The sequence below is a fragment of the Dermacentor variabilis genome, chromosome 4 (genome assembly GCF_050947875.1).
Source record: "Dermacentor variabilis isolate Ectoservices chromosome 4, ASM5094787v1, whole genome shotgun sequence".
In the NCBI taxonomy this organism is placed as follows: Eukaryota; Metazoa; Arthropoda; class Arachnida; order Ixodida; family Ixodidae; genus Dermacentor; species Dermacentor variabilis.
Window position 1 is genome coordinate 37338155 of NC_134571.1, and position 8014 is coordinate 37346168.

The window sequence follows — 8014 nt, forward strand, 5'->3', positions numbered from 1 at the left end:
TACTACTACTACTACTACTACTACTACTACTACTACTACTACTACTACTGCTACTACTACTACTTTTTTTAAGCAAGCGCCTTGAGTCAACGCATGCTTCAGTATAAGTAACAAAACCAAAAGAACCGAGACCGCTACTTCGGTGCTTAAGGTGAAAAAGCAATACTATGAATTCGTGCGATTACGCCCTTAATGAAGTTAACAAGCCGTTTGTTGCCCTGCACCATCTTCATCCCTACCCGAAACAGCTACTCTGTGTCCGCAAAATGCGCTGAAGAACACACGCACACACACACGCATGCTATAATCGTATTTGTACGTACATGCCTTGCTATTTTGAGTTTTGCTCACTTTTTTCTTTTTATGTACTTTATAATCTGGCTTGTTCTATACATTTGTAGTTGTGTTGTTACCTTTCATTCCCTTGTAGTTAGATTGTGCCCCCCCCCCCATCTTATGTAAGGCCCTCCACCGGCCCCTTATGGTATGTAAATGAAATGAAATACAATGCAACATAAAATGGGTACGATTGAAATAATACAACGTATGGGCAGCTCTGTACTTTCTTCAGTTGCTCTGAATGCACCTCTGTAACTTCTCCTTTATTCAAAGCTGGCTTAAAGAAAGTACAGAAAAAATTAATCGAATTATTCACTTGAAATTCCTGTTTCAACTAATTAAACGACAATATTTAATGAACATTCCTGATACCATATTCTTTTCCAGCGGATATGCTACACGTCAGTGGATTAATTTAACTATCTCTTCCTTTACCATGATAAAAAAATATCCTCTCAAAATACTTTTTTTCCGCTGGGCCGTACTAGACTGGGACGCGCTTACTAACGACTTTGTGTTACTACTGTCAATACCGAACTTGTCCGTTTATCCCATTAAACAGTATTCTCTTGTATGGTTTGGCTGCCATTTATGTAAGCCTGCCAACATTCCCATTGGCTATTGCAGCAACAGTTAATTAACAAAATAAGTTTCTGCGTGGGTCAAGATTCTAAATGATCTGAAAGGGCCGCTCTTTGTGTACTAGCAGAAGTGACAATGTGGAAAGTTGGGCTAGTTGGTGATTAATCATCATACCTTGCTGGTGAAGCAGCGCTCTGACAGGGACACAGTGAAGACACAGAAGAAAAGACGATACTCGCAGTTGCAAGTGCAGCGAGTGTCGTCTGTTCTTGTGTGTCTTCACTGTCCGTGTCAGTGCCACCAGCAAGGTATGATGATAGCAGAAGTGGGTTCATGAGAACAAACAGCTTGGACTATAACAACCTTTAGTAACGAACAGAACGCTTTAAAGCATACCACTGCCGTTTTACTGTATAAGACTCGGCTGATTCGCAGCTGCGAGCGCTAGTAATAAAATCTCTCGAGGCTTCAACAGTTAACACCCAAAGGAATTCGCGTTAGCGGTATGCGGCAACGTTCTAATAGGGCCCAAGCGCCGATGTCTATTCTTCAACCACAATGGCTAAGACATTCCGTGCACGGGGACGATGTATCACTGATCACTTTACTGGGCACTCAAGAAGAGCAATGACGCAACCGCTTCTCTGTATAGCATAAACGTTACTGAGTTTCTCCTGACTGAAAACACATGGAAGAAGGCCGCGGATACGCCATTTGAAATCAGTTCACGGTAGTCTAAATGAGACCGCGCCTTATTGGAGAATGTTATATCGACTACGGCTTATTTGCAGTGAATGCTTAGTCGATGGCGCTGAGCTGCGGAGCTCAAAGTCGAGGGTTTGATCCCTGCTGCGGCAGCCGCATTCCGGTGGGGGCGGAATGCTAGAAGACTCGTTTACTTAGATTCTGGTGCACGTCAAAGAACCACAGGTGGTCAAAATCAGTCCGGTGTGTCCCACAACGGCGCGTGAAACCCGAGTGTTTGATTAAAATTTAATGGACGGCGACTTTAGCACTGCTCTTAGTTACATGAGCGCCAACATCAAGATAACGAGTATGCGCACAGATCAGGCCATTGTTATAAGGAGACGCAGTCGTTGTACTGCTTATTTTACAGCAACCATTTATATGACCAATAGGTCATATACGGGGTGTTTTATTTTTAACAGGATTATGCGTTACATGGTCCCGTTACGAGAAAATCGGTCGTAGTCGGCGTGACCGAAAGATGGTACCAAAAATGGCCGACAGCGCAGTGAGAAAATACACGTCGAAAATGCTCGGACTGACGTCAAATCTATCAGGGAAGTTCATGTAAACGACGTAAATAACGGCTTTGAAAAAACATTTTTGGTACATTTCGGTCTGGGTGGAAATCAAATCCGGGTCCCCGGCTGCGAGACGAGCAAGCTTCTCCGACGCCACCGCGGCTCCAGGGTTCTGGCTGACTGAAGGTGTGACTTAGTGCATGCGTCATTGGACACGTGATGGCGCAGGCGGCGCCACGTCAGGAGTGTATAAAACGAGCGCGTTCATAACGTTCGGAGGTCTACAAACGGAATAATGCCTCCGCATTCGTACACCTAAGCAGTCTTAAGTGTCTATGCCGAATATTATTGTTAACAGAAATTTTAAAAATCACCCGTGACATGTAGCAAAATTCTGCAAAGTTCTTGAGTCGGGTTACTCTCAGAGATATACACTATTCGCACGAGAAATGAAAGTGAATATTTGACTAATTAACAAAGCTTGCTACTTAACATTTAAACTGATTACTTTACGCCACAGGTCGCAATTTGCGTATTGTAAGCGGTGACTGTTAAAGTCGTATCCACTTAGAACGAACTCTAAGGATGACACCAGTTTCGAGATATGCTTTCTCAAAATGTTCAACGAAATGCATTGGTGTTCCAGTAACTTTTGAGCTTGAATACATCAAATGAGTTTTGTTAGAAAAAGCAAGTCGAACAACCGTCCATTTTTACGGCAAGTTCGACTAAGCGCATCTCAACATTGGCGCTTGTTTCAAAATTCGTTCCAAGTGGATATGCCTTGTGAAATCACTGGCTTCAATTTGTGCATTGCAATATGTCCGCTAAATTAATAAGTTCAACAGTTACTTAGTTAGATTTTGTTAATTGGTCCATTGTACGCATTGGTTTCCAGTATAAGTAATGCACACGTCTTTGAGTAAACTAGCTCAATGAGTAGATTCTCACGGGAGAGTAGCGGCGATGTTGCTCAAAATCCTCTTCTGCTTTCACATGCAGACTGATGCAGCCCCGTCTCTTTATTGTAAACGTTCAAGCAAGAGATGTCTCTTGCTCTTCCCACGCCCAAATGTTGTTTGCGATACCTTGAACGACTGTATATTTGTTGTTACACTCCTGATGTGAAGTGTTGACCCTAGCAAATTGCACAAGGAACTGCTTGATGTCGTTACTGCCTTGTCAACTAAATTTGACAAGCGTCATACGGAAGTAACGGAAATTTCCACCGAGTTAAAGGAAAACCAAGAGGTACTTACGCAAAAGGTCACAGATCTTACAGAAAGATTTTTAACTTTGAAATCTATTGTTGGATCTATTGAAGATGCGTCAGCCTCCCAGCTCAAACTAACCGCCTTGTTCATGAAACTGTTACAACTGAAGGTGCCGCACTCAGCTCAAGGCTATTTGGAATATCGGTCCCGAAGGGATAACTTATTATTTTAAAGCATATGTGACAGTGCTAACGAGACGTGGGCACAGTCTGAATACTGTGTTATAGATTGGCTGTCGCGCCATCTAAGATTGAATGTTACCGAAGGTATGATCGACAGAGTGCACAGGCTGGGTTCGTTTGAGCAACTAACGACACAACCAGCTATCATCAAGTTTTCGTCTTTTAAAACTTTCAGAAAGTTCTCTTTCTGAAAGCTAAGCTGAAAACAGCTGGCATTTCTGTGGGCCAAGGCTTCTGCAGATCAACACGGTTGTCACGAAAAAAAAAAGTAATTGAATACTGAAAACCTAGCGGCCAGCCCTTTTCACTGCGCTTTAACAATCTTATCATCGCGAAAAAATGCTGCATCTTCTACGCAGCCACTGATACCGTTTGTGAAGTTGACTCCCCTCGTGAGGCACGCCTACCTAGTAATCGCAACGCGGCTTCAAGCACCACTGGCAATCCGTCAGCGTAGTTATCTGCCCGCCATGCAAATGATGCCTATTCTATTTAGCAATGCACGCATTGTGCTCAAGAGGCGAACGGCACTCTCAGCTATTATTGATTCATGTTATGCAGACATTGTTATTTCATCCGAAACTTGGCTTTCTGCAAAAGTTCAAAGCAGTGAAATTTCGACTGTGAAAAGAAATGCGTTATTTATCGATATGACCGCGACATTCGTCTCGACGGGGGTGTCTGGATCGCTGTGAATGAAAAATTTCCTTCCTCAAGTGTCCCAGTCGTGTCAGCTTTAGAAGTGCGTGCGTGTTGCCATTGACAATAGGGATTGTAATTTTTGCGCAGGTTACAGACCCACAACTGCACCCCGTTCTTTCTGTGATGAACTTCATGACGTCTTAAATAATGTTGTTACGCGATGCCCCACATTGCCTTTTTTTTTGTCGGGAGATGTCAACTTTCCAAACATCTCATGTCACAATGGCACTATGGCACTATTACAAAAAGTTCTTCGGAATGCGCACAGTTTCTTGATGTTTGTTCCGATTTCAACCTCGCACAACTTGTTGACGAGCCCACTCGTACTACTGCAGTTTCCGCTAATATTCTTGACCTCATTTTTACTACTACACTTGACTTAGTTTCCAAACTTACTTACATCCCTGGTTTAAGTGATCACTTGCTTATTCATTTGACTTTGTGTGCGCATGTTTCTACTAAAAAGAGCTTTAAGGTAGTTCGTGATTACAAGCGCGCCGATACGGCTTCTATCACGGCAGAAATAGAATCATTCACAGATGCTTACACCGCCGGTTTTGACGAGCGCTCAGTTAGGAAAACTGGCAACTTTTCAAAAAATAGGCTATTATTTGTCGTTGCCAGCTATGTGTCTCAAAGAAATATACCCTCAAACACACGATCGCCACGGTTCAACAACTCTCTTTAACGCCTGCGCAACAAAATAACGGTTATTCCGTCGGGCCAAGCAAACGAATTTCCCCGATCATTGGTCATCGTACCGCCAAGTGGAAAAAGAGTACATCCAAATGACTAGAAACACTACAAATACCTACTTGAGTGCTACATTGCCCTCGTTTCTTCAAACGAGCCCGCGCAAGTTTTGGAGTGTTGTTAATGTCGCTAAAACAAACATTATAAATTTAACTTACCCTGATGGCATGTGTATTCCACCTAATAAATATTGCAGTGTTTTGAATGAGGCGTTTGTCTCTTTCCTCAATACTAATATAATCGCCGATTCCCCGAATGCGCCAAGTTTAAACTTCCCTGTAATTGATCCCATGATAATTGACTGGATTGGTATTAGCCGGCTAATCAATAACGTAAAGATTTCGTTTGCAGTGGGCCAGACAGTATTAATTCCAAAATATTAAAATGCACTGAAGCGTTTTCATCTGTTATTCTTTCTAAAATTTTTGCTCTGTCGTTGCAGTATTCCTCGCTCCCGCGTGGAATAAAGGAAGAAAGGAAAGGTGGTGCCAGTCCCAAAGTCAGGTAATGCGCATGCTCCCGAAAACTACCGTCTCATTTCATTGACAAGTATCCCATGCAAACTTTTGGAACATATCATTTAGTCTCACCTTATTGACCTTTTGGGGCCCAATCCATTCTTTCATTCCTGTAAACATGGCTTCAGAAAATTGTTCTCGTGCGAAACTCAACTAGCTTGCTTTACTAATGATTCTTTTGCTGCAACTGACAATAAATTTGACGTTGACTGCATCTTCTTGGACTATGCTAAGGCCTTCGATACCGTAACGCACGATCTACTAAACCTCAAACTTGGTCAGCTTAACATTGTTCCTGTAGTATTAGCTTGCATTAAGGACTTTCTTTCTAATCGAACCCAGTACGTGACTTCTAATATTGCTTCCTCTGCTTTTTCATCGGTTACATCAGGGGTCCCGCAGCGATCTGTCCTGGGGCCTTTGCTCTTCGTAATTTATATTAACGACCTACCTGACTGCGTGAACTCGTCTTCAATTAACTTATTTGCTCATGACTGCGTGATATATCATCAGATTAGTGACCCCGTCGATTCGACTAAACTACAAGACCGGAACAATTTATTCATATGGTGTAAGGCATGCAACATGAAATTAAACGTGAATAAATGTAAATATATGCGCACTTCACGTCGCACTAACAACACTGACGCACGCATGTATTTTCTGAATAACACCATGCTCTGTCAAGTTAATTTCTGCAAGTATCCCGGCCTTTGTATGACTCACGATCTATCATGGCACAAGCATGTTGAATATATAACCTCTAGCGCTAGTCGCACGCTAGGCTATCTGCGCAGAAACTTTTTACGCTCTTCCTGCATCTTTAAAGCTGACACTCTACAAAAGACTTGGTCGCTCAAAATTAGAATATGCCTCGGCCATCTGGGATCCCCCTCAAGCATCACTTACCCTCTCCTTCGAAGTCATTCAGAATCGCGCGACCCGCGTAATTCTATCTAGTCACTCTCGTCATTGTAACGTAACTCTCATGAAGGAAACCCTTAGCATACGGGATCTCTCAGTACGTCGCGCATACAGTCGTCTCTGCCTTTTCCACAAGATTCACCCCAACCCGTTATTAAAAGGGAAACCTTAACGCCTGCTTCTTACTTTTCATGCCGCAGCGATCACCTTCACATAGTTTTCGTGCCATCTTAAAAAAAACGCGTACCATTACTCGTTTTTTTCCTCGTACGTGCAATGACTGGAACCACCTTCCCGCATCGGTCGCCACTATTACAGACGCATCGAGATTCAAGACTACTGTTCTCCATGCCATCTAACAAATCATTTATTCATTGCTGTGTATTCTTTTTTGTGCATGTACCACTTAATTCTGGAGCGCCTATGGACCTTGAAAGTATGTAAAGTAAATAAGCAAGCAAGCAAATAAATAATACCACATGATATTTCTAAAAGTTCTGCTAACGTTAACATAAAACACCGAAATATATATATATATATATATATATATATATATATATATATATATATATATATATATATATATATTAGCACACAACTCGTCTACTGTGACTTAGCGAAGCAGTCAGTAAAAGAGAAAAAATACTTCTTTGAAGAAGCACTTATTTAAATAAATGATACCTAGTTGTTATTGCTGATGTACGTTTCGTTAATCAAGTGGAACAATTTTTTTAATTGTCTCGAAGAGTGCTTGTGCTGTGTATATTTCTGAGTGAAAGTTGGCACTCGAGTCAGTTCACTGAGGTTCCAAAGGCACAAAGCTCGTCCCAAATGCCGAAGCCAATTTCGTGCCAATTTTTAGGCAACATCGAGTACATATTATATAGGGTACTTCGTTTTCTGGTTTTCTATATTTTTAGGAATTCGGGGAGGAGGGGTGGGGGGGAGTAAAAGTCGGCCGTTATTTGTAAAGCCGAAAATAAATCAGCCTTTTGTGTCTGGCATGAAAGCTGGGGACGAATTGGTGGTTTTGTTTTCCGCAGTCCAAGTTCTAGGTTCTGCTAACTTTTACAAGCATTTAACACAAGCAATATGGTTTCCTCTTGGACACAAGCTTTCCATTTAAACAAGCCAAATCACTCGCAAGAACATGCAACGGCAAGGAGAGCTGCTCGCCAATCATGTGACATAGTCACCTATACGATATCCTCATTTGCAGGCGTTATTAACACATTTAAAACAAATCGCATCAATATAAAGGACAAATAGAGATGTGTTTGACGATATTTTCTTTACCTTATATACGTCACTCTTTAACAAACATAAGCACAAAAATTTGTGCGCACATCCATACTTCGCACAAGGTGGGATGCTTTTCCTTATCTCACAAGTCCTTGCCGACGTAATTTCTATTTCAGTGTTCCTTAGCAGACTTTTTGTGTCTTTAGTCATTGTCCGTGGTCGTACTGTTT